This window comes from Eptesicus fuscus, chromosome 4 (assembly GCF_027574615.1).
Source record: "Eptesicus fuscus isolate TK198812 chromosome 4, DD_ASM_mEF_20220401, whole genome shotgun sequence".
In the NCBI taxonomy this organism is placed as follows: Eukaryota; Metazoa; Chordata; class Mammalia; order Chiroptera; family Vespertilionidae; genus Eptesicus; species Eptesicus fuscus.
In genome coordinates, this window is record NC_072476.1 from 22,128,478 (window position 1) to 22,156,421 (window position 27,944).

General features: G+C 45.5%; 1 long non-coding RNA gene and 1 other non-coding gene across 2 annotated transcripts in view; one reads left to right on the forward strand and one right to left on the reverse strand.

The window, feature by feature from the left end:
* LOC114231558 (uncharacterized) overlaps window positions 1-23,592 on the reverse strand; it is a 74,307-nt gene extending 50,715 nt beyond the window's left edge. The window contains exons 1-2 of the long non-coding RNA XR_008555779.1: window positions 23,302-23,592; window positions 21,825-21,916 (exon numbers count right to left, since the gene is read on the reverse strand). This is a non-coding gene — a long non-coding RNA (uncharacterized LOC114231558). The remainder of the gene's footprint in view (window positions 1-21,824; window positions 21,917-23,301) is intronic.
* A 173-nt stretch (window positions 23,593-23,765) lies between these two features.
* TRNAT-CGU (transfer RNA threonine (anticodon CGU)) lies at window positions 23,766-23,837 on the forward strand. The gene has a single exon. It is a non-coding gene; the product is annotated as a tRNA-Thr (tRNA).
* Window positions 23,838-27,944: the final 4,107 nt, after the last annotated feature.

The window sequence follows — 27,944 nt, forward strand, 5'->3', positions numbered from 1 at the left end:
GCCCCACCGACGTGACTCAGTGGTTGAGCATTGAGCTATGAACCAGGAGGTCATGATTCCATTCCCAGTCAGGGCACGTGCCCGGTTTGCAGGCTTGATCCCCAATGCGGGGTGTGCAAGAAGTAGCTGATCAATGATTCTCTCATTGTTGATGTTTCTCTCTCTCTCTTCCTTCTTCTCTGAAATCCATAAAAATATATTTCCAAAAAAAAATTTTTTAAGTTGGGCAGAGGACCTGAACAGACATTTTTCCAAATAACAGGTATAATTAATTGGCTAAAAGGCATATGAAGAGATTCTCAACATCACTAGTCATCAGAGAAATTCACATCAAAATCACAATGAGATGTCACATCACATCTGTTAGTATAGCTAATATAAAAAAGACAAGACATAACACGTGTCAGAAAAGGTGTGAAGGAAAGGGAACACTCGGGCACTATTGGTGGGAATGTAAATGGCTATAGCTATTATAGAAAAAAATATGGAGGTTCCTCAAAAATTTAAAAATAGAACTACCATATGATCCAGCAATCCCACTTTTGGATATATTTCTAGAGGAAATGAAATCAGTATCTAAAAGAGACTATCTGCACGCCCATGCTCATTCACAATACCCAAGATATAGAAACAACTTAACTGTCCAGTGAGTAAACACATACACATATATATACATATATACATATATGTACATATATGTGTGTGTGTGTGTGTATATATACACACACACATATATATGTATACACACACACACACACACACACTAGAGGCCCGGTGCACAAAATTCATGCACAGGGGGTGGGTCCCTCAGCCCAGCCTGCACCATCTCCAATCCGGGATCCCTCGAGGGATGTTCGACTGCCTCTCGCAATCCAGGACCACTGGCTCCTAACGGCTCACCTGCCTGCCTGCCTGATCGTCCCTAACCACCTCTGCCTGCCTGCCTGGTCACCCCTAAGTGCTCACTTACCAGCCACAGCCTGGCTGGTCCCCATTCCTCTCTCCTCAGTGTTGAGTGTCTGAGTAGTTCCAGCGTGAGGGTGAGATAATCATTTGCATATTAGCTCTTTATTATATAGGATACACACATACATACAGGATGTGGCAAAAATAGGTTTAAAGTTGTGAATGTGCAAAATACAGAGTTTATTCTTGTATTATTCTTTATTTATTACTAGAGGCCTGGTGCATGAAATTCGTGCCGGGGGGGTGGTGTCCCTCAGCCCAGCCTACACCCTCTCCAATCTGGGACCCCTTGAGGGATGTCCGACTGCCCGTTTAGGCCCGATCCCCTCTCACAATCCAGGACTGCTGGCTCCCAACTGCTCGCCTGCCTGCCTGCCTGATTGCCCCTAATCGCTTCTGCCTGCCAGCCTGATCACCCCCTAACCACTCCCCTGACAGCTTGATTGATGCCTAACTGCTCCCCTGCCAGCCTTTTTGCCCCTAACTGCCCTCCCCTGCAGGCCTGGTCACCCCTAACTGCCTTCCCCTGCAGGCCTGAATCCCTCCCAACTGCCCTTCCCTGTAGGCCTGGTCGCCCCCAACTTCCCTCCTCTACTGGCTTGGTCACCCCTAATTGCCCTCCCCTGCAGGCTTAATCACCCCCAACTGCCCTCCCTTGCAGGCCTAGTCCCTCCCAACTGCCCTCCCCTGCTGGCCTGATCGCTCACAACTGCCCTCCCCTGCTGGCCATCTTGTGGTGGCCATCTTGTGTCCACATGGGGGCAGGATCTTTGACCACATGGGGGCAGCCATCTTGTGTGTTGGCGTGATGGTCAATCTGCATATTACTCTTTTATTAGATAGGATAGAGGCCTGGTGCATGGGTAGGGTCGGTTGGTTTGCCCTGAAGGGTGTCCCGGATCAGGGTGGGGGTTCTCTTGGGGCATGTGGTGGCCTGGGGGAGGGGTCTGTGGTGGTTTGAAGGCCGGCCACACCCCCCGGCGACCCAAGCGGAGGCCCTGGTATCTGGGGTTTATTTATCTTCTATAATTGAAACTTTGTAGCCTGGAGCGGAGCCAAGCCTCCTGCTCACTCCGTGGCGGCAGCCATTTCTGTTGGGGTTTATGTATCTTCTATAATTGAAACTTTGTAGCCTTAAGCGGAGGCCTGGGCCGGCCAGGGTGTGTGGAAAGCTTGGCTTCCTCCATTGCTGGGGGCAACCCTAGCCTCCTGCTCTTTCCAGCTCGTGGCTGCCGCCATTTCTGTTTGGATTTATGTATCTTCTATCAGTGAAACTTTGTAGCCTTGTAGCCTAGGCCGGCAAGGGCAGGCGGAAAGCTTGGCTTCCTCCATTGCTGGGGAAACCCAAGCCTCCCTCCTGCTCTCTGTGGCCGTAGCCATCTTGGTTGGGTTAATTTGCATATTTGCTCCTGATTGGCTGGTGGGCGTGGCTTGTGGGCATGGCTTGTGGGTGTGGCAGAGTGATAGTTAATTTGCATATTACTCTTTTATTAGATAGGATGGTATAATTTTCTATATGAACAACTGTAAATCTACTTTTGCTCCACCCTGTATATACATTTGTATACACGCACAATGGAATATTTTCAGCCTTAGAAAAGAAGGAAATCCTGCCATTTCACACAACATGAGTAAACTAAAGGACATTATGGTAAGTGAAACAAGTAGGACAGAAAAAGACAAATACTGTATGATCTCACTCATTATGTGGAATCTAAAACAGTCAAACTCACAGAAGCACAGAATAGAATGTGGCTGCCAGGGGCTGGGAGATGGGAGGAATGGGGAAATGCTGGTCAAGGGTATAAACTTCCAGTTATAAGATTAATACGTTCTGAGGATCTAACGCACAGCATGGTTACAGTTAATAATACTGTATTGAAATTTGCTAAAACAGATCTCACCACACACAAAAAGAGGGTAACTATGTAGGTTAATGGCTGCGTTAACTAGTTTGACAGTGGTAATTCTTTCATAATGTACATGTACATCAAATTTCATTGTTGTACACCTTAAATATATACAGTTTTTATTTGTCAATCTGGAGGGAAATTTTTTTTAAATGCTGAAAGGAAAAAAAACTCTCAACCAAATATTCTATATGACAAAGTGACATTCAAAAATGAGGGAGAAATTGACATTCCAAGATAAACAAAAGCTAAAGAAATTCATTACCATTACACCTGCCTTACAAGATATGCAAAGGGAGGATTTCAAGCTGAAATGAAAGGACACTAGACAGTAACTCAGTCATATTTAATGTAAGGTTCTCCACTAAAGGTAAATATATGAATAAATGAATTTATTTATTTTATTTGTTAACTCAACTTTTTATTCTTTCATAGGATTTAAAAGACAAAATAATTCTAGCCAAAACCGGTTTGGCTCAGTGGATAGAGCGTCGGCCTGCGGACTCAAGAGTCTCAGGTTCAATTCCAGTCAAGGGCATGTACCTTGGTTGCAGGTACATCCCCAGTAGGGGGTGTGCAAGAGGCAGCTGATCCATGTTTCTCTCTCATCGATGTTTCTAACTCTCTATCCCTCTCTCTTCCTCTCTGTAAAAAATCAATTAAAAAAATATTAAAAAATAAAAAAATAATTCTAAATCTATATGAATGGAGACATAAATATAATAATGTAATTTGTGACATCAATAACAAAAGGAGGGTAAAGGGAGCTATAAAGAAGTAGAATTTGCCCTAGCCAGTTTGGCTCAGTGGATAGAGCATCAATCCACAGACTGAAGTTTCCTGGGTTCGATTCCAGCCAAGAGCACGTACCTCAGTTGCAGGCTCAATCTCAGGCCCTGGTTGGGCCATGTGCAGGAGGCAACCAATTTATGGGTCTCTCTCACATCAATGTTTCTGTCTCTCCTCCTCCCTTCCACTATCAATGGACACAAGACACTGAGGGGGGGGAGGGGCGGCGGTGAGGGCATGTGGCGGGGGGAGGGGGGAAGGTAGAGGAGGCTGGGCGGAGGTAAATGGGGGGAAAAGGAGACATATGTACTACTATTTGTAATACTTCAAACAATAAAAAATAATAACATGGGGGAAAAAATCAATGGAAAAATATCCTCAGGTGAGGATTAACCAAAAAAAAAAAAAAAAAAAAAAAACAGGAAGAATTTTTGTTTGTGAGCAAAGCTAAGTAGTTATCAGTTTAAATAGATTATTATAACTTTAGGAAGTCATATGTAATCCCCATTACCACGGAGAAGATATAGAAAATATATACAAAGGAATGAGAGGGAAATCAAAAGGTAACCGTACAAAAACAAATCATCTAAACACAAAGAGGAGGTGGTAAGGAAGGAAATGAGGGACAAAAAAAAGCTACAAGACATTTAGAAAAATAAAACAGCAACAGTCAATCCTTCCCTAGCAGGAATTAGTTTAAATGTAAATGAATTACACTACCCAATTAAAAGACACAGGCTGGCAGAATGAATTAAAAAACAGGATCCGACCATACACTGTCTATGAGAGACTCACTTTAGACCTAAGGACATGCATAGATTAAAAGTGCAAGGATGGGCCCTAGTTGGTTTGGCTCAGTGGATAGAGCGTTGGCCTGCAGACTGAAGGGTCCCAGGTTCGATTCTGGTCAAGGGCATATGCCCAGGTTGTGGACTTGATCCCTAGTAGGTGGCATGCAGGAGGCAGCCGATCAATGATTCTCTCTCATCACTGATGTTTCTATCCCTCTCCCTTCCTCTCTGAAATTGATAAAAATATATTTTAAAAAATAAATAAAACAACTGGTCTATGCCCGGCCTGTGTGGCTCAGTGGTTCAATTCCTGGTCAGGGCACATGCCTAGGTTGCAGGTTTGATCCCCAGTACGGGGCGTGCAGCAGGCAGCCAATCAATGATTCTCTCTCATCATTGATGTTTCTATCTCTCTTTCCCTCTCCCTTTCTCTCTGAAATCAATAAAAATATCTATTTAAAAAAATAAAAGTGAAAGGATAGGAAAAGTTATTCCATGCAAATAGTAACCACAAGAGAATGGTTGGCTACACTAATCAGACAAAATAGACTTTAAATCAAAACTATTACAAGAGAAAAAAAAAGACATTATGTAATGATAAAGGAATCAATATACCAAGAATATGATTATAAATATGCAAACACCACAGATCCTAAATATATAAAGCAAACATTGACAGAATATAAGTACACAAAAAGGTGTTCAACATCACTAATCATTAGAAAAATGCAAATCAAAATCACATGACATACCACTTCACCCTCATTAGGATGGCTACTGTCAAAAAAACAAAAAACAAATGTGGACGAAAGGGGCCACATGCTGACCTGACAAGCTCAGGGAAGGCCTGCATAGCAGTCTTGCAAACTCAGAGACCTAAAGTAACCACAAAGGATGGTCTGAAATTAAACTATAACTAAAAGCAGTTATGGTGGGCAGTTACGTCCTAGGCCGGTATCTTCACTGACAAGGTCAACCTTTACCGAACTGAGCCTATCTGTCTTTTTGCATCTATGCTAACATACCCTTGAAATGTCTGGGTAACTTGTAACTTCCCTTTTTCTGGACCCCCTGGGGCACAACCAAATGTGCTGGGCGCCAGGACAGATACCACAAATTCCTTCACTGTTATCATGTTAATTGTTCCTGCACCCACCTAAGTATGTGTCCATCATTTTACATTTTACTTTTTATCCAATCCAAGGGGTCCCCGCCGCCCCCGCCCCGCTTTGCTTTCTCCTGTCTCTCTAATCTATCACCAATGGATTTCCTGTAACCCACCTACTTCCCTTCCTTTGATTGCAATGTATAAAAACAGATGAAAAATCGCCATTCTCCGGAGCATTATCTCAATTCCTTGAGGTTCTGCTTCCTGGCATATGTCGACAGTTTGGCTCAAATAAACTCACAAAAATTCTTTACAGCTTTCAATGGTTTTTTTACATTAGCACAAAAAAAGAAAATAAGTGTTGGTGAGTATTAGAAAAGTAGAACCCCCATTCATTATTGGAGGGAATGTAAAATGGTGCAGATGCTATGGAAAACAAGATAGCAGTTCCTTCAAAAATTAATCATAGAATACCATATGATCCACTCTGGGTATATACCCAAAATAGTAAAGCAATTCCACTCTAGGTATATACCCAAAAGAATTAAAAGCAGGGTCTTGAAGAGATATCTGTACACTCCTGTTCATAGCAGAATTATTCACAATAGCCAAAAGGTGGAAGAACCCCAAGGGTCTATCAATGAATGAATGGGTAAACAAGATGTTGTAGGTACATACCATGGAATATTATTCAGCTTCAAAAAGGAAATTCTGGCACATTCTACAATGTGGATGAACCTTGAGGCCATTATGCTAAGTGAAATAAGCCAGTCACAAAAAGACAAATACTGTATAATTCCGCTCATATGAGATACCTATAATAGTCAAATTCATAGGCAGTCTGTAAAATAATGGTTGCCAGGGGTTCTCATAGGGGATAATCAGGTGTTATTGTTTAATGGGTACAGAGTTTTAGTTATCCTATATAATAAAAGCCTAATATGCTAAGTGTCCAACCGATCGACCAGTTGCTATGATGCCCACTGACCACCAGGGGGCAGACGCTCCAACCAGTAAGTTAGCTTGCTGCTGGAGTCCGGTAGATCAGGATTGGGTGAAACGGGCTGGACACACCCTGGAGCCCTCCCACAGCCCCGCCCCGGCCCCAATCTTGCACCAATGGGGTTCCTCATCTGGCCTGCACCCTCTCGCAATTTGGGACCCCTCGGGGTATGTCGGCGAGCCGGTTTCGCTCGATCCCCGCAGGCCAGGCCAAGGGACCCCACCAGTGCACAAATCCATGCATAGGGCCTCTAGTGTAAGATAAAAATAGTTCTGGAGATAGATGATGATGGTTGCACAATGTGAATGTATTTAACGCCACTGAACTGTACACTTAAAATGGTTAAGATGGTAACATTTATATTATGTGTATCTTACCACCTTTAAACTTTTTTTAAAACACAGTCAGAGGAAAAAAGACATGCTATATATAATGGAGAAAAGGTAAGGATTATGGCAGAATTCTTATTGGAAATAATGCAAGCTAGAAGGTAGTGGAGTACCATCTTTAAAGTACCAAAAGAAAAAAGAAAAGAGAGAGATCTCTTAATCTCAAGTTCTATAACCTGAGAAAATATTTTTCAAAAATGAAGGCAGACTTTATCAGACATATAAAGGCTAAAACAAATCATCTTCAGATTCTTACAACAAGAAATGTTAAGGGAGAACATATTTGCCAATGATACATCTGGTAAAGGGTTAATATCCAAATTATATAAGGAACTCATACAATTTAACAAAAGACAAACAATCCAATTTAAAAATGGGCAAAGGACTTAGACACTTCTCCAAAGTGGACATACAGATGGCCAAGAGACATATGAAAAAATGCTCAAAATCACTAATCATCAGAGAGAAACATATTAAAAGGTCAATAGGTTGTCACCTCACACCTGTCAGAATGGCTAGCACCAACAAATCAACAAAGTGCTGGCAAGGATGTGGAGAAAAGGGAACCCTAGCACACTGCTGGTGGGAACGCAGACTGGTGCAGCCACTGTGGAAAACAGTATGGAATTTCCTCAAAAAATTAAATATGGAACTGCCATTTGACCTAGCGATCCCACTTCTAGGAATATGCCCTAAGAAACCTGAAACACCAATCAGGAAGAATGTATGCACTCCTACGTTCATAGCAGTGCAACTTACAATAGCTAAGATCTAGAAAAAGCCAAGTGCCCATCAGCAGATGAGTGGATTAGAAAGCTGTGGTACATCTACACCATGGAATAATATGCAGCAATAAAAAAAGAAGGATCTCTTACCCTTTGAGGCAGCATGGAGGGACCTGGAGAATATTATGCTAAGCGAAATAAGCTAGTCAGAGAAAGGCAAGTATCATATGATCTCCCTCATATGTGGAATCCAATGAACAAAATAAATTGATGAGCAAAATCGATCCAGAGACATAGAAGCATGGAACAGACTGTCACATCTCAGAGGGAAGGCAGGGGTGGGTGGGAAGAGATCAACCAAAGAATTTGTATGCATATATGCACAACCCCTGGACACAGACAATAGGGTGGTGAAGGCCTGGGGTGGGGGCAGGGGTGGGCTGGAAGGGGCCAATAGGGGGAGAGCGGGGACATATGTAATACTTTCAACAATAAAGATTTAAAAAACAAACAAGAAATGTTAAAGGAAATCCTTCAGACAGAAAGAAAACAATACCAGATGGAAGTCTGGATCTACACAAAGAAATGAGAAGCACCAGAAATGGTACTTATGTAGTATGTAAGTCTCCTAAAGGATAACTTGCTGTTTAACTAAAATGACAACAATGTTGTGTGGGATTTACAGCATATGTGAAAGTAAAATATATGACAACAATAGCATAAAACTCCGGTGGAGGAAATGGGAGTATCCTATTGTGAAATGTTTATATTAGATGTGAAGTGGTATAATATCACATAGTGGTAGACCACGGTAAATTAAAAATGTGTATTATGAATCCTATAGCAAACACTAAACTAATAAAACAAAGACTTATAGCTAATAAGCCAAGCAAGGGGGTAAACAGAACCATAAAATCTCAAGAAGTTAAAAGATACATAAAAAGAGAAAATAAGGGAACAAAAAGCACCTAGGACAAATAGAAAGTAAATAGTAAGATGATAAATTTAACCCTAACCTGCCTGGCAGCTGTGGCTCAGTTGGTTGAGCGTCATCCCATGCACCAATAGGTCACCAGTTCAATTCCCAGTCAAGCCACAAGGTCAGGTTGCGGGCTTGATCCCCAGTAGGGGGTGTGCAGGAGGCAACCCATCAGTGATTCTCTCTCATCATTGATATTTCTATTTCTCCCTTTCTCTTCCTCTCTGAAATCAATAAAAATATTTTTTAATCAATAAAAACATTTAAAAAAATTTTAATAACCATATCAATAAGATCTAGAAAAAGCCAAGTGCCCATCAGTGGATGAGTGGATTAAAAAAGCTGTGGTACATCATTAAATGTGAGTGATTTAAGTAAACCAATTAAAAGGCAGAGATTTTCAGGATGGCTATAAAAGCAAAATGTATGCTACCTTTAAAAAATACATTTTAGCCCTGGCCAGAGTTGCTCAGTGGTTAGGGCATCGGCTCATGCATCATTTGCAGGTTTGATCCCCGCCCCCCGGTTGAACACTCGTGCGGGCGCTCACTCCCTCACCCCGCCCCTCTCTCTTTCTCTTCCAAACCCTCCCTCTTTTCCACTCTCTGAAAAGATTTTGAAACAGCCTAAGTGCCCATCAGCAGATGAGTGAATTAAAAAACTGTGGTACATCTACACAATGGAATACTACGCTGCTGTAAAAAACAAGGAACTTTTACCATTTGCAACATCATGGATGGACCTGGAGAGCATTATGCTAAGTGAAATAAGCCAGTTGGAGAAAGATAAATATCACATGATCTCACGCATTTGTGGAATATAATGAACAACATAAACTGATGAACAAAAATAGATCCAGAGACAGAGCAACACCGATCAGACCATCAAACCTCAGAGGAAGGTTGGGGTGGGGGGAGGGAGTAAGAGATCAACCAAGGACTTGTATGCATGCATATTAGCATATCCAATGGACATGGACACTGGGGCGGTAGGGGCTTGTCCTGGGGGTGGGAGTGACCAGGGAGGAGTCAATGGGGGGAAAGGAGACATATGTAATACTTCAAACAATTTTAAAAAATCAATGGAGTCCAGCTGGTGTGGCTCAGTGGTGGAGTGTCCACCTAAGATGCAGGAGGTCACGGTTCAATTCCTCGTCAGGGCATGGTTGGCGTGCTCATCCCCGGTGTGGAGCATGCAGGAAGCAGCTGATCAATGACTCTCTCTCATCATTGATGTTTCTATCTCTCTCTCCCTCTCCCTTCCTCTCTGAAATCAATAAAAATATTTTTCCATTGATTTTTAAAAATATATATATCCTCAGGTGATGATTAACAACAACAGCAAAAATACATTTTAAATATAAAAGTACAAGTATAGGTTAAAAGTAAATATATAGAAAAAGGTATACCATGCTAATACTAATCAATTCTGGGAGTAGCTATATTTATATCTTACAAAATTTCATAGATTTAAGAGAAAGGAATATTACCAGGATAAAGGACGTCATTTCATAATGATGAACTCATCAAAAAGTCAAAAGAATTTTAAATATTTAACCTAATAACAGATTCAAGCTGCACAAAACAAGAAATTACAGAACTCAAGGAGGAGAGAGCAACAAATCCACAATTATAGCCAAAGATTTCAATATCCTCTCTCAGTAATTGGTATAACAAGTCAACGGAAAATTAGAAAGGATTTTTTTTAAGATTTAATAATATTAGCAACTAATCTGACCTTTTTGACATATATAGAACACTTCATCCAACAACAGCAGAATACACATTCTTTTCAAATAACACATTTCCCTACCACAATAGAATTAAATTAGAAATCAACAAAAGGAAGGTCTTTTTAAAACTCCCCAAATATCAGGAAACTAAAAAAATACCCTTTTGTGTAACCTGTGAATCAAAACATAAGTCAAAAGAGAAAATAAGTATTTTGAACTGAATGAAAATAAAAACATATCCAAAGGTGTACTATGCTATTAAAGTAGTACATGAAGGAAACTTTATAGTACTAAATGCCTTTATTAAAAAAAAGAATGGTCTCAAATCAATGGCCTCAGTGTCCACCTTTAAAAAAAAAAAACTAAAAATATAAAAGCAAATTAAAGCTAAAGTAGAAAAAAGTAAATGATCAAGGTCAGAGCAGAAATTAAACAGAAAACAGAAAAGTAATAGAGAAAAATCAATGGAACTAGAAGGTGGTCCCTGGGGAAGATCAGTAAAATAGAAGAGCCTTTATTAAAAGACAAATCAGGAAAATGAAGAGAGGACACAAATTACCAATATCAGGAATGAGGGAGGTGATGTCACTACAGATTCTGCAAATATGAAATGGATAATAAGGCAATAATAGTATGAAAAACTTTTATATCAATAAATTCAACAACTTAGATGAAACAATTTCCTTGAAAGATACAAACTATAAAAGCTCACTTAGAAGAAATTGATAACCTGATTAGTCCTATATCTATAGAAGAACTTGAATTAATAATGAAAACCTTTTTTCAAAAAAATAAGTTTTTATTGATTTTTTTTTTTTTGAGAGAGAGAGAGAGGAAGGGAAAGGGGGAGAGAGACAGAAACATCAATGAGAGAAAAACATTGATTGGCTGCCACTTGCACACCCCTAGTGTGCAAAGATGCCCTATGGGTATTTTTATCTGAATGGAACTAGTGGTTTTTATTTGAGATGAGCTGAGGTTTGGTTGAAATGTTTATACTTTCTCTAAATATTTTCCCTTGTGTTATTTTTAAGATAACACAGGATTAAATAGTGCTCACTAATATATATCATGACAACTGGTAAAGACCAGCCCACAACCCGGGCATGTGCCCTGGTCAGGAACCCAACCAGCAACCTCTTGGTGCCTGGGATAATGCTCAACCAACTGAGCCACACCAGCAGGGCAATAGTGAAAACCTTTCACAAGGAAAATCCAAGGCCCAAATGGCTTTCCTGGAGAATTCTACCAATCGGTTAAGGAAGAAACAATACCAATTCTACAAAGATTCTTCTAGAAAACGGAAAAGGAGAGAATTCTTCACAACTTATTCAATGATGCCAATATTACCCTGATACCAAAGCCAGACAAAGACATTATTAGAAAAGAAAATTACTGACCAATATCCTTCATGAACATGCAAAATTTCTAACAAATATTTAGAAAATTGGGTCCAACAATATATAAAACAGAAAACACATCCTGACCAAGTAGAGTTTGTCCAAGAAATGTAGGGATGGTTTAACATTTGAAAAATCAAGGTAATTTAGCTTAACAAACTAAGAAATTAAAAACCAGGATCATCTCAATTGACACACAAAAAGCAATTAACAAAATAGGCCATTCATTTCTGTTTTTTGAAAAAAAAAAAAAATCCCCAATAAAGTAGGAATAGAAGGAGACTTCCTCAACCAGATAGAGGATATCTATGACAAACCCACAGCTAACATCACACTTAATAATGATAATTTACATGAAATAAAAACTAACTTTAAATGGATCATAAACCTAAATGTAAAATCTAAAATTATAAAACTTCCAGAGAAAAACTTAGGAAAAAACCTTTGTGACTTTCAGTTAGGTAAAGCTATCTTAGATATAACAAGAGTGATGCATGAAGGAACAAATAAATAGGATTTTATCAAAATTTAAAACTTCAGCTCTAAAAAAAAAAAAAAAAATCATTAAGAGTCACAAACCGGGAGAAAATATTTGAAAATCATCTATCTGATGAAGGATTTGTATCCAGAATACATAGAGAACTTTGAAAACTCAATAATAAGAAAACAACCCAATAAAAATGCATAAGGGATTTGAACAGACACTTCTCTAAAGAAGAGAGATGAACTGTAAATAAACACACACAAAAATACTCAACATCGAGAAACCAAGATGGCGGCATAGGTTAAACACCTAACCTGCAGCCTGGCACAACAATTTCAAAAACACAACTAAAAGTCAAAACGGACATCATCCAGAACCACAGGAAAGCTGGCTGACTGAAATGCCCACAACTAGAAGGAAAGAGAAAACCACAAGGAAAATCAGAAGAGCCGTAAAAGCCTGAGGTATGGAGACACGGGCGGAGACTTGGGCACGCATGCATGCGGGGAGGACGGAGCCGGAGAGGACGGGGCGGCTGACGGCCTGGCCGGCGTTCTCTAGCGGGAAGGAGATAAAAGCTCCAGATTGCACTGAACCCCAGCTCCGACTGCACTGAACCCCAGTTCCGGGCGAGACCCTGGGAAGCCAGGCTCATACTGGGGGAATCTGGGCTGTAAGGCAGAAACGCAGAGGAGCGGCGAAAGGCAGAGCACCGGAGGCGCGCACGTGAATGCGCGCAGAGGACGGACTGTTGCCTGTGCCGCTGAATTGCCCTGGCGGGAAGGAGACAAAAGCTCCGGACTGCGCTGAACCCCAGTTCTGACTGCACTGAACCCCAGTCCCGGGCGAGACCCTGGGGACCCAGGCTCATACTGGGGGAATCTGGGCTGTAAGGCGGAAACACAGAGGAGCGGCGAAAGGCAGAGCTCTGGAGGCACGCACGTGAATGCGCGCAGAGGATGGACTGTTGACTGTGCCACTGAATTGCCCTGGCGGGAAGGAGACAAAAGCTCCAGACTGCGCTGAGCCCCAGTTCCGACTGCACTGAACCCCAGTTCCGGGCGAGAATCTGGGAATCCAGATTCATTGGGGGAGAGACTAGACTGTTTGGCAGCAGGCGAAACTCCAGGGCGCCTTTCTCTCAGAGGTGTTTGCAGGGAGTACAGAGGGACACTGAGGGACACTGAGACCCAGGAACCTCATAGGGCGGGGCTGACGGGAAGCCAAGGCTGTAGGCTCCACCCTGAAACTCCGCCCCATCCAAGCTGAGCACAGAGGCTTTTACAATTTTGCAAGTCTAGTTGAATAAGGCTGTCTCCCAGCGTAGACACAGCTGATCCTCACAGCCAATTGGACTGGAGGTCAAATCCTCCCAGTGTACCAACAGCAATCAAGGCTTAACAACACCAAGACTTTGCACTCAGCCCACAAAGGGGGGTACCAAGAGCGACCACCTAGAGAGATTGGGGAAGCTGAGCTACCGGCCCCTATAGGTCACTGACCACACAAAGCCACTCCATCAACATAGGGAGGCAGCCAAAATGTGGAGACACCGAAGCAGGTCACAAATAGAAGAGATGGAGGAAAGTAAACTAATGGATGACACAGTGTTCAGAACCACATTTATAAGGTTACTTAAGAATCTTCTGGAGGACCAAGATGGCGGCATAGGGCGGACGCCTGATTGTTGCCTACCACAACAATTTTGAAACTACAACGGGAAAACAGAGCAGACACCATCCAGAACCACCAGAGGGCTGGCTGAGCAGATGCTCTACAACTAGAATAAAAGAGAGGGGTACACGGGATGATGCCGATGCCGGTGAGCCAAAGATCACACTTTAAGAACTACAGCTCTGGCGACACAATGGCAGCCTGGAACATGCTCGGCGCGGTTCCCCCAGCAGTCTCCGGCTGAGGGGATGGCTCCACTCGCTGCCGAGCATGGACAGACGAGCCCCTGGGGGACATGGGGTGGGAGACTCCGTGCTTGCTGACCTCCGAGTCATTCGAGAATCTCTGCTCCCTGGAAGCAGCCAGGTGCGCACGCCCGGCGACTGGCCACCGCTGCAGACCCGAGCACTGTCGCAGCGACCTCGGACCAGCCCACCGCCGCGCACCGGGCACACCGGAGCTTCACCGAGCCCGCCGCCAGGTGAGTTTCACAGCAGCCGCCCTGGAACTTTGAGAAAATGGCCGGAGGAATTGCTGAGAAGGAATTGACTGATGGGAGTTGGGATTGGGAAGACGAGGCCCCGCTGGGTCCCAGATCCAGGTGCGCTCGCCCGGTGACTGGTCACCGCTGCAGACCCGAGTGCCGCCGCAGCGACCTCGGACCAGCCCGCCACCGCGCACCGGGCACACTGGAGCTTCGCCGAGCCTGCCGCCCAGCGAGTTCCACGGCAGCCGCCCCGGAGCTTTGAGAAAATGGCCGAAGGAATTGCTGAGAGGGAATTGACCGACAGGAATTGGGATCAAGAAGACGAAGCGCCCCCGGGTCCGGGTGAGGCCGCGCGCCCCTGGGTCCGGGTGAGGCTGGATCCTGGGTCCGGGTGAGGCTGCGCGCCCCTGGGTCCGGGTGAGGCTGGGTCCCGGGTCCAGGTGAGGCCGCGCCCCTGGGTCCAGAAGAGGCCACACACACCTGGGTCCGGGTGAGGCTGGGTCCCGAGTCCAGGTGAGGCCGCGCCCCTGGGTCCAGGAAAGGCCACGCGCCCCTGGGTCCGGATGAGGCTGGGTCCTGGGCCCGGGTGAGGCTGCACGCCCCCGGGTCCGGGTGAGGCCGCGCGCCCCTGGGACCGGGTGAGGCCACGCGCCCCCGGGACCGGGTGAGGCTGCGCGCCCCTGGGTCCGAGTGAGGCTGGATCCCGGGTCCGGGTGAGGCCGCGCGCACCTGGGTCTGGGTGAGGCCACGCGCCCCGGGGCCCGGGTGATGCTGGGTCCCAGGCCCGGGTGAGGCCGCGTGCCCCTGAGTCCGGGTGAGGCCGCGCCCCTGGGTCCGGGTGAGACCAAACCAGAGGGAGTCGGACCTGCATTACCACCATTTGTCCACCATCCAGAACTGAAAAGTCAGTGCCGACATGTACACATAAGGAACTGGTGGACATTGAAATTGGGTCTCAAAAGAACTGTTGGTCCAGAAAGAAACTCACTACAGACTGATTAATTTGCCTGTCAGCATAACTATTATTGCTCATCTCACATTCGGTTCTTAGAAGTGTATTTCTAGTAACACATGATCTCACTCATCTAGGGGAAATGATGAACAACATAGACTGATGAACAAGAACAGACCCAGAAACAGGGAGGCATCGATCGGACTGTCGGGCCTCAGAGGGAGGGTAGGGGAGGGTGGGGGGAGGGAGGAGAGATCAACCAAAGGACTTGTGTGCATGCATATGAGCCTAACCAATGGTTAAGGACAACAGGGGGGTGGGGGCATCCGTGGGGAGGGGTGTGGGATGGGAATGGGGGGATGAGGACAATCAATAAAGAAATTTAAAAAAAAATACTCAACATCATTAGTCATTTAAAAATGCAAATTAAAACCACAATGAGATACCACTGCATACCTGTTATGATGGCTAAATAAGAAGATGGACCGTAACCAAGTATTGGCGAGGATGTGGAGGAACGGGAACTCTCCTCTAATGCTGGTGGGAATACAAAATGGCACAACCACTTTGGGAAACAACTGTCAGTTTCTTTAAAAGAAAAACGGGTGATCCAGGCATTTCACTCCTATGTATTGACCCAAGAGGAATAAAAACCGTCTAGTGTCCTTTCACAGGTTTGCACATGAATGTTCAGAGCTCTATTTGTAATCGCCTAAAACAGGAAACAACTCAAATGTCCACACCACTCCGTGATAACAAGGAATGAATTCTTGCTACACAATAATGTACAATATGGATGAATCTCGAAATAATTATGCAGTGGCAGTTGGTGCCACTTTATAGAAGCCAAAAACAAACCAAAAAAAAACCCTCCATATTGTTTAATCCCATTTATATAAAATTCTAGGATATGCAAACTAACATGAAGTGACAGAGAGCAGAATGGTGGTTTTTTAAGGGTGGGGTGGGGGAGGAGGATTACAAAAGGCATGAAAAATAAATAAATAAATCAAACAACCCATTCAAAAGAAAGAAGCCACCCTGGATTCCACAGGCATTTTTACCTGAATGGAACTAGTGGCTTTTATTTGAGACTAGAGGCCCGATGTACAAAATTCATGCAAGAGTAGGCCTCCCTTCCCCCAGCTGCCGGCACCAGCTTCCCTCTGGCACCTGGGACCTGGGCTTCCCTTGCTGCCCTGGCTTCGTCCCGAAGGATGTCCGGTCTAATTAGCATATTACACTTTTACTATTATAGACTAGATGCCTAGTGCACGAAATTCGTGCACGGGGGATGGGGGTCCCCTCAGCCCAGCCTGCACCCTCTCCAACCTGGGACCCCTTGGGGGATGTCCAACTGCCAGTTTAGCCCCGAACGTGGGGATCGAGCCTAAACCGGCAGTCGGACATCCCTCCCACAATCCTGGACTGCGGGGGCCTGATGCGGCGGGGGCCAGACATGGCGGGGATCTCCCTTTTCCGCGTCCCACGCGGAAAGAGAGATGAACGAACCGGTTCTAAATGGAGGCGGCCAGGGATTGAGAAAATAATAGAAATAAAGAAAACAAGACGCAGAAATAGATTCATGAAGCTGGGAGCCTGGGTGGATCTTTCTGTGCCTGGCTGAGGCCACAGAACCGATCCAGACTGCAAAGCTGAGGCTTTATTTATAATCAGGGACAAACAAAGCAATTGACAATGTTCTTATAAGTTTCACTTGTTTTGGCAGCACTTGCTGCCCCTCCCACAGCCCACTAGCTACCCAGGAAAGATCTAGGGATCAGTTACAGGATCAAGCTTAATTATGCTTAGAGGACTGTGCCCTTCCAAGCTTGGGACTTGTTTGTGACTTTGCCAGCAGGTCAGTCTGAGGTTTAACCCTATAACCGCTTCCTACACTGGACCACTGGCTCCTAATCGCTCACCTGCCTGCCTGCCTGCCTGTTGCCCCTAACTGCCCCCTGCTGCTGGCCTGATCACCCCTCACTGCCTCTGTGTGCCAGCCTGATCGCCCCTAACTGCCCACCCCCCGCCAGCCTGGTTGCCCCTAACTGCCCCCCCACCAGCCTAGTCACTCTTTACTGCCCCCCCCCGCTGGCCTGGTCGCCCCCAACTGCCCCCCCCCCCCCGCTGGCCTGGTCACCCCTAACTGCTCCCCATGCCAGCCTGGTCGCCCCACCCAGGCTGCTGTCCAGTCGTTTGGTCGTCCCTCACTAATCCCCCTGCCAGCCTGGTCATAGGCAGCGATCTTGTGAGGGTGTGAGGGTCAATTTGCATATTACCTCTTTATTATATAGGATAAGCTGAGGTCTGGCTGTAATGTGTACACTTTCTCTAAATATTTTCCCTGGTGTTATTTTTGAGATAACATAGGATTAAATAGTGCTCACTAATATATCGTGACAACTGGCAAGCACAAGGAGGTAAACGCGAGAGGAAGCCATTCACACTTCCAGGCACCTTGCTGACACCCAACAGGCAGCTACAGACGCAGAAAGCATGGCAAGAAACACAGAAACTGCTTTTCAAGAGCCCTGAAACGGGACACAACAACAAAATGTTTCAGTAAATCTTATTCATGTTTCCACATACGAAATTCTAAGATGTCTATGAAAGGAACATGTTGTATCTTGTTAGACTTTTTTACATCTGAGTTTCACATGTACATTTACCATTTAGCAGCATTAAAGCCAAGTCACGGGGAAAATGTGGAAGGTGTATCTCTACTAGTAAGTCAATTTATCAGCACATTTGCTCCCGTTCCTTCCACCCACTTATCTTTTCCATGTTGCCACGAACAAACCTGGGAATAACCACCGCCCATGCCAAACGGTGGGAATATGATCATTGGTGTCTGATTATGGGAAATGGCACTTTTAAATAGTCATTTTCCACTTTATAATACATATTTCTTTTTTTAACATATTTTTATTGATTTCAGAGAGGGAGGGAGAGGAAGGGAGAGACAGAAACATTAATGATGTTAGAGAATCATTGATCAGCTGCCTCCCGCATGCCCCCCACTGGGGACCGAGCCCGCATCCCGGGCATGTGCCCTTGACCATACTCGAACCTGGGACCCTTCAGTCCACAGGCAGATGCTCTATCCACTGAGCCAAACTGGCTAGGGCTATTTCTTTCTTTCTTTTTAAATATATTTTATTGATTTTTTATAGAGAGGAAGGGAGAGGGATAGAGAGTTAGAAACATCGACGAGAGAGAAACATCAATCAGCTGCCTCCTGCACATCTCCTACTGGGGATGTGCCTGCAACCAAGGTACATGCCCTTGACCGGAATCGAACCTGGGACCCTTCAGTCCGCAGGCTGATGCTCTATCCACTGAGCCAAACCGGTTAGGGCTCTTTCTTTTTTAAATATGTTTTTATTTATTTTGGATAGAGAGGTAGAAACATCAATGAGAAAGAAGCATCGTTAACCATGTATATGCTACTTTAACTCCTAGTTTTTAAAAGAGAGAACGCAATGTATGTGGAATATGGACCATTAGCAAGCATTAATTAATTCATCAAAGCTCTGTACTGGTTAAAAAAAAAAAAATTGCAACCCATTAGGTCAAGTGTCATTTATGAAACAAATAATCTTAAAATAGAAGGCCTAGCTAAAGGTCACTATCAATCTATCTGTCTGCCAAAATGACTTCCTGGTTAATATGAGTAAATATTGAGTTTTTGAAATATCATGTAACACTAATAAATCTACAGGAAAAGAAATGATTCTTTGCTGTATTGAGAAACACGCACTACGTATCATTCATGTATGAGGTGCTGGTGCCACTTTATAGAAAGTGGTAACAGGTGAAAGGGACCCATTTGGGACATTCACATATTGTTTCTTACAAGCTCACAGTACTGAAAACAACACAAGGAATTTGTTCAGTTTGGTCTCTACCCGTTGGGTAGACCTCAGCCATGCCGTCGCACTAAATGGGTGGCTGATTGTTGCTGCCTTCCCCCAACCAACTCCACACGAAGTTAAAAAGGAGAGACTCAAGCAAGAGCAAGTATCGCTCCTGTTGCCCAGTGACACTGAGGGTTGATTCAATTACTAGCAAGCAGGTATTTGCAGAACCGTTTTCTCAAGGCTGCTAAAATACAGCAGAAAAGTTATCCTGGGAAAGCAATGACCCTGATGTCCATGCTAAAGAACCCTCACGTGTGTGCAAAGGGAGGCACGTGCAAAGATGCACGAGCAGCTGTGTCCATGGTAAAGGAAAGTCAGGCCCAGCTGCCATGGCTCAGTGGTTGAGTGTCGACCTAGGAACCAGGAGGTCATGGTTCGATTCCCAGTCAGGGCATGTGCCTGGGCTGCTGGCTTAATCCCCAGTTTGGGCCGTGCAGGAGGCAACTGATCAACGAGTCTCTCTCATCATTAATGTTTCTATCTCTCCCTTCCTCTCCCTTCCTCTCTGAAATCAATAAAAATCTTTTTCAAAAAGAAAAGTCAGAAACAACCTAGGTAGTCAGCAACAGGGGATTTAGTAAAAACTCTACTTCACCCACTGGACTCGAACGCAGCAGTTAAAAGGAATAGGGAATCATAGGGCTGGACCTTCGATGCTTTGTAGAATTTTTTAAAAAGCCTGCGTGATGTTGGCTCGATGGCTGAGCATCAACCCATGCACCAGGAGGTCAGGGTTCAATTCCTGGTCAGGGCACATGCCTGGGTTGCGGGCTCACTCCCCAGCAAGGGGTGTGCAGGAGGCGTGTTGATGTGTCTCTCTCACTGATGTTTCTATTTCTCTCTCCTTCTCCTTTCTTCTCTCTAAAATCAATAAAAACATATTTTTTAAAAGACATCAAAAAACATGTACAATATAATACCATCTGTGGGGAGAAATATCCTAACCAAGACACTACATTTCCTTTGTATAAACATGTACCAACAGAAAAGCAAAGAAAAATAAATGAAAAAAATCCAAAATAAACTGATAATATGGTCACTTTGAAAAGGAGGGAAGAGTAGGGGGGAGTGAGAGCTGGGAGAACAGGAATGCTCTGCTAAACGCAGATCCAATAATAAGAGAAACAGCAGTTTATTCTCTGTCACTGTCTACTGCTTTTTATATACATACATAAAACAATTGTCAACTCTGCCTGCCAATTTGTATCTCAGATCTGATTGACCTTTTAAAGTTTATCTGAAAATACAAAAGGGAAAAAAGAAAGAACTAAAAACTGTATTATTCCTAGCTGCCAACTTGATCTCATTCTGGCTCCAGAATGAACCTATTAAAGCACACTTTCCAAAGTTGAAGGTTCTGAGATGGAGTTGTTGAGGAGATACCGGGCATTCTGTACAACTGTCATTCTTCTGCAGAAAAATGTACTTTTCACCTTAACATTTTATGTACAGTTGGCATGATCTGTTAAGAGTGTTGAAACAGTCATTAAATCTCTTTCTAAGTGGAGAGATCTTGGCTTCTTCTGAATTTTGTCACAGTAGTTACACAGGCTACATGTCTTGCTTCACATCTTATCTTGGGGTGTCCTGCGGGGCCCCCACACGATCCCTACACGTGACAGGGATCTGTGCTTGGACAGAGAGCCAAAGAAGGTGAACACAGTTACCACAAATATTCCAGCTACTCTCCCACTGAAAACGCGGGAAGCTCACATAGGGAAATGCTAAAGAAATGAACCGATAATCCAAGACCCACTGGCACCAGCAACAAACAACTGAAATATTCATGGACAGGAGGACTCAGTAGAGTTAAGACAGCAACTTTCCCAATGCAGTCCCAATCAAAATCCCAGCCGGCATTTTATAGAACCGATGAGCTGATTCTAAGAATTACACAGAAACGCAAAGGACTAGAACAGGCAAAACAATTTTATAAAAGGACGACAAAGTTGGAGGATTTACAATACTTGATTTCAGTACTCCCCATAAAATACAATAATCAAGGCTTTGTGATAATTGGAGTAAAAACTGGCATACACATCAATGGAAACCAACACAAACTCCAGGAACTCACCACATGGAAACAGTCCACTGAATTTTAACCAACGTACCACAGCAATTCCATGAGAAGAGGATAATCGTTTCAATAAATGGTGCTGGATATCCGTACGGGAAAAATTTAACAGCAAGCCCTACCTCACACCACACACAAAAATTAACTCAAAACAGATGGCAGATCAAACATAAAAGCTAAAATAATCAAAATTCAAGGAGAAAACCTTCGTGACCCAGGTAGACAGAGATTTCTTAGAAAGGACACAAAAAGCACAAAAGGAAAACAGCGATAAATTGGACTTCGTCAAAAATTTAAAACTTGGGCATTTTGAAAGAAACCATTAAGAAGAAAACAAACAGGCAAGCCACAGAGAAGGAGGAAAATATTCACAATACATCTGACAAAAGACGTGTATCCAGCATATCCAACAAACTGCAATCCTTTTTAAGGACCTACCTGTGCAAGCATCACTCTAAGACGCTGGAGCCAAGACGTGCAGAGCCTCCATCCAGGTGTGTAAGATCTGTGGCCTCTCAGGGCTCCGTACCCTGGAAGATAAGCAGGGTCAGAACGCCCAGCACCTGTGCTCTCTACTTTAGGACTCACAGAGGGTTAGAGAATGAGCCTCTCTCAGGGCCCCCCAGACCCTGCATACCCCCGGCATCCCACCCGCCCATCCAGGTGCAACTGCACCTTTCTCATTCAGCTCCCTCCATTCCCTCAGAAGACAAAGCTGATAAAAGCGCCTGTTAGACTCGCATTTCACCTGCCGGTTAGTTCTGGGGTCGGCTCATGGAATGTTCTCTCGTTTGCTAATTTCTTTTCACCTTTTATAAGCCCCTGTCACTTCTGCACAATAATTTCAACAACTCAGTGAACACCAAAGAAAGGAGGGGGACAAGAGAACCAATCTTATCAACTAGTCAGAAGCAGTGCTCAGTAATGCATATTTTACTTCTGAAAACGTTCCACTTACTTATTCTTTTTAATTAGGGAGCCGCAGTGAGGTTTGCCATGCTGACCTCAATCACTCCAGGGGCAGTGTCTCAGGGCTCCTGTCTGAGGGTAAATGCCAGGGCCTTCCCCACTCAACTGCCCAAACCTTGACATTTAAAGCAACTTGGTGAGCACAACTTCCTGGTATTTTTAAGTTTCCTATTTGCCTACATACCTGCCTGGTGGGCTGTGGACGTTTTTAAGGTCTCCATATACCCTTACACGCATCACTGGTGCCAGGCGGCAAAGACACATGCAGCAGAATGTTCTGTGCAGCAAAAAAGCTGCAGACGACCCAAGGCCTAACTCCCAGAAACTGATTAAGTCAATTGTGATAAAGCCACTCGCTAGAAAACCACGCAGCTACCAAAGAGAGTAAAGGTAACGTACTCATGCACAATATCATATTACAGTATATACTGCTATAGGTATAATTTACTATACAATATTGTGTTATTCACATTAACGAATAGAATGGAATTCTATTGGATAATATATGCAATTATGTATTGTGATTATATTGTATTATGTACTTACAAGCCATTGTATGCTAACACGTCATACATTAATTCATGAAAAATCAAAGTGCGGAGAACTGTGAAGTCATCCCATTTGGCTAAAAACGAAGGGGCACGTTTGAATACAGAAACACAAATATGCTTGGGACTCAGCCTCTCGCGCGCACAGCGTGGCCTGGGGGACTTGTGGACACCCAAGTGGCTGGGCTGCAGGTCTGGGTGAGCGGGAGACAGCGCGCTTCCAACAAGCCGCCAGGTGATGCTGCGGGTCCCTGGGCCCCCCGGGCAATCTGGGGGGAGGGGAGTTTGGGCTTTTCATTTCAGAAAGCTTTCACTCCGTTAACAGCATTGCAGAGCGCCTGCTCGGTGCAGGGCCGCCGTGGACAGACCAGGGGTCGTAGTGAGGACGGCCACCATACCTCCGCCTCCGGGGTGCCTCGCCCGGGCCGGGAAACTGAGGCTCAGAGGCCGGGCGTCCGCGGGCGCGGAGAGAGACTGCCGGAGCTGGGTTTCGAACCCCAGGCTCTGCGACGCCGGCGAGGGTCCCGCCTGCTCCGAGTTCCAGACACGCCTCCAGACCAGGCCGTGGGGACTCCGGAGACGCAGCCCCGGGCGTGCGGGGACCGAAGGACGTCCGGCCGGGGGCCACCTCCGGGCTGGGTGGGCGGCCCCGAGTCCGCGGGGAGCGGCGGGCGTGGAGTCCCGCCTTATCCCGCCGGCCGCGGCGAGGGGGCGGGGCCGAGGGGCGGGGCCGAGGGGCGGGGCCACGAGCCGGGGGCGTGCTCGCGTTCGGGCTCGCGCTCGCGCCCGCGCTCGTGCCCGCGGGGCGAGCTCACGGGAGCGAAGACAGGATAGACGCTCCCCGAGCCGCCATTCCAACGCAGGCGCGGTGGCCAAGTGGTAAGGCGTCGGTCTCGTAAACCGAAGATCACGGGTTCGAACCCCGTCCGTGCCTAGTGTCCGGTCTTCTCTGCGGGAGACTTTTTAGAGGTGGGACTACTTTTCACCGAGCTCATCAGTCGTCTACACCCGCTGGTGCCGCGGTCCCCACCGGGCCAACCCTTTTCACTCAGTTTGCCTTCAAACTCTACTCCCGCCCCCGACAGTCTGGGAGGCCCGCCCAGCGGCTGCACGGCGCTCTCGGCCCGCCGGGCACTGCGGCCCCTCCATCCCCGGGCGGCTGGTTCCCTGGGGAAGGTGGGGGCTCCGGTGGGCGGGGGTCACACACTCCACGGCCCCACGGGTCACCTGGAAACCGTGCGCTGCGGGAAGGCTCAACACCCTTCGGGCAAGACACCTGCCGTTGACGGCACTTGGCTGAAGAGCCACGAGGCACTTTGCTGCGCTCTGAAGTCCAACTTGATCCTCTAAAGAGACAACTGCCATTGCTGGACACCGAGCCCACACCCGGACTCGGCTGGCGTCTGGCTTGTTATTTTATAAATAAATCCATCGTAGGCTCTGCCTCGCGGAGAGGAAGTCCTGCCCAGACTTGCAGCAGCTCTGGCATGAAAACTGAACCCCCTCTCTGGGCCTCCGTTCGCCCCTCTGTATGATGGGTCTCCTTCCAGCTCTGGTGTTGAAGCCAGCTGCCAGGGATAGGTTTAAGTATGGCACCTGTTTCCTTTGCACCAGGAAAGAATGTACACCGGCCTGCTCGAATGAGTTTGTGGAGATTATGGCACGACCTCCATCAGCCTCCAGAAGTTGTATAACCCGAAAAACAGCCTGACCTAAATTGGGGGAACCTGTATTAGCCCCCGATACCTAATTGAAGAAAGCGTTAACGGAGCTCCTGGTGTATGCCTGGTGGAGCTGGAGCTGGCGGTACCTCGGTGGGCCAGCCAGATCTGGGCAAGGCACAGAGAAGGGCTCTCTCTGATAGACAAAGGGGTGATGGACGTGATGGGGGGCGGGAGCCTGGCAGGAGAGCGGGTAAGAGTCCCCACTTTTCAGCAGAGGTTCCCGCACTTCCCCTCCCGTGGAGTTTATCAGCACCCCTGGAGAACTTGTGAAAACACTGATCGCTGTGCCCACCTCCACGGCGTCTGCATTCAGTAATTCGGAGCTGGGACTTGGTCTTTTGTCTGTCTAACTGCCTGCCAGATAGCGCTGCTGTTGCTAGTGTCCCTAAAGCCACATTCTAACGCCCAGAGCACGTGTCTGCACACATACAAATATGTAAATTAATACATGAACACTTCAACCTGGGGATCGTGTTAAAATGCAGTTTCTGACTCTGCCGGTCTGGGGTGGAGCCCAAGACTCTGCATTTCCAACCAGTCTGGGCGATGCTGGTCCGCGCCCTCACTGAGTAGCCAGGGAGAGAAGGATCCACCCCTGAGTAACAGTTGTTGCCTCTGCAGAGGGAAGGAGCTGTTGAAAGGACTCCTTACTCCGTACATTTTCACATTGCTTGGATTTTCTACAAACGTCTCTATTACATGTGCAATTTTTTTCCAGAATAACCTCCAAAGCCCACAAATACAAAGATAACCTAGGAGAAAGCAGGCAAATTAGAAGCATCCAGAATTAAGACATAAATGAGTGTTCTCTTCTCTCCACTAAGGCATCCACTTGTCTCTTTTTTTTTTTAAGAGTGCCACTAAAGAGCAATTGTATTCCTCCTCATTAAAAAATAAAAAGGACCACACTGCCCCCCACAGGTAGGCCAGGATCTGGGGAGCCTGTCCACTCAGATCTTCCTGTGCTCCCCAGAATGAAGCAGCACTCCCTGTGACATTATCCTCAGAAAAAAAAACATTGTCACCCACACCCCCATTGCCCCGACTCCCTCTCTGCCCCAGGTGAAGAATGGACTTTACAAAAAAAGCAGTTTACACAATGTACTATAGGTACCATTTATGCAAAAAAAAAATTTTTTTTGCCCCAAATGTCCAAGGGTATATATTCATGTGTGGAGACCTGCTAGCTGTTTTTATTTGTTTTCTTTTTGAGCCTGGAAGATTACACACAAATCTCAAAACTGTCACCTCTGTTTGAAAGCTGGGGCTCCACAGAGCTGTAAAACCAATTTGGCACAGGCTGCAGAATCAGAAACTAGTGAGCAAAATCCTGAATTTGGGTCCTGTATGCACTTAAATCGGTAAAGCTCATCATGTGTCTGAATAAGCAGGACGTTATATGTTCATTTAAGCCACGTGTGTCCGTGGATATGTAAAGCTGTGTTTGGAGTTCTATAACTTTTGTATGAATTTCATGTCTGAAAGTCACCTTGAAGTCGGCAGTCTTTGTCCTGTGAAGAATCAGACTCGGGTCTCCCTTGGATATGTAAAGAGGAGATAAGGTCCCTGATGCTGGGTTTGGGAGGAGAGGAGGGTGAAACTGAGCCTAGAGGGGTCCTCTCAGACCTCCCTGGGCAAACTCGACCACTGGGGAGAAAATGGATTTGCATAAGGAGCCCAGGGATGTCTGGGAAAGAAGAAATTAAACTCTTCCAACCCATCTCTCTGTTATTCAAAATTAGGATAGATCATGATGGTCAGTGGCAGGAAAAGGTTTAATTGGACTTTTGAAACCGAACAGGGGCGTCCAGAATCCTAGTGTTAGCAAGGAAGGGGGCTGTTTGTCAACAGAGCAAGTTTTAACAGTGCCTCCTTGTGGCAGCATGAAGCAAGAGCTAGATCGATTCTGCCACACATCTGCCAGGAACTGCTGGGAGCCACGCACCCATTGCTGATCCTCTCTGTGCCTCAGTTTCTCCCATTCTAAAATTGGAATGACACATATTCACTCGCTTTCCCTCTCATGGAGTTCTGACGATAACATTGTAAACATCCGCCGGCCAGGATGTAAATGCCGATCCATTCATCTCATGGCATCATGGGCAGCCATCAAAAAGAATGCCCTGCCCTGATTTGGCTCAGTGGATAGAGCAGCTGCCTGAGGACTGAAGGGTCCCGGATTCGATTCCAGTCAAGGGCACAGGCCCAGGTTTCAGGTTCGATCCCCAGTAGGGGGCATGCAGGAGGCAGCCGATCAATGATTCTCTCTCATCATTGATGTTTCTACCTGTCTGTCCCTCTCCCTTCCTCTCTGAAATCAATAAAAATATATTTTTTTTAAAAAAGAATGTCCTGGCTGGATAGCTCAATTGGTTAGAGCGTCACCCCAATACGCCAAGGTTGTGCCCCAGTCAGGGCACATACAAGAATCAACCAATGAATGCATAAATAAGTGGAACAACAAATCCATGTTTCTCCCTTCCTCTCTCTTAAGATCATTGATTTATTGATCTGAAGGGGTGATAATGAGATACAATTAAGTAAGAAAAGTTGATGCCCTGTTTTGATTTTTACTGCTTTATTGAAGTATACTTAATACAACAACAACAAAACCTGCCTATATCTAATGTACATAATTTAGTGAGTTTGGGCTACATGCATACACCTGTGATACCCTGACCACAGTCAAGGTAACAGACATAGCCATCACCTCCAAGTTTCCTGCATCCCTTTGCATGTTTTTGCATATGTGATAAGAACACTTGACAGCTACCCTCTTAGCAAATTTGTATTGTTAAGTATGGACTCTGTTTCCAGAACTTACTCACCTGATATCACAGTGACTTCAGTGGATGTCCTGCTTTTGTAAAAGTAAATAAGCACGTTTATCAATACACATGTGGATGTGTACATTGGTTTCTCAGAATGTAAAGGAAGTCCACATCCCACGCGGATGGTTCCTTGTCATGCTATTGACAATGAATACCTTCAGGTGGGGCAAGGGGTGGAGAGAAATGGCGCAGGAAATTACTGATTTTTTTTTTCCTAATATTGGGGCCTTGGAAAGAGGGTCTATGTTACTTTTGGATTCACTGTCTTTGCCGCAAAAGGATATAGTGAACAACAGGAAAGAGAGAAGATGTAACGAGCGAGCAGATGTCAGGGCTGTGGAGAGCACAGGTGTTAACACAGAGCTGGCACTGCGGGCCCAGACGCCAGGTCTGCAGCGGAAAAGCTGGCTCTTGCCGTCCCAACGGACCCGCTCCGAGGAGAGGCCTCCAGGCCACTGCCCTGGCACGTCTCCCCTCCGGGCTGAC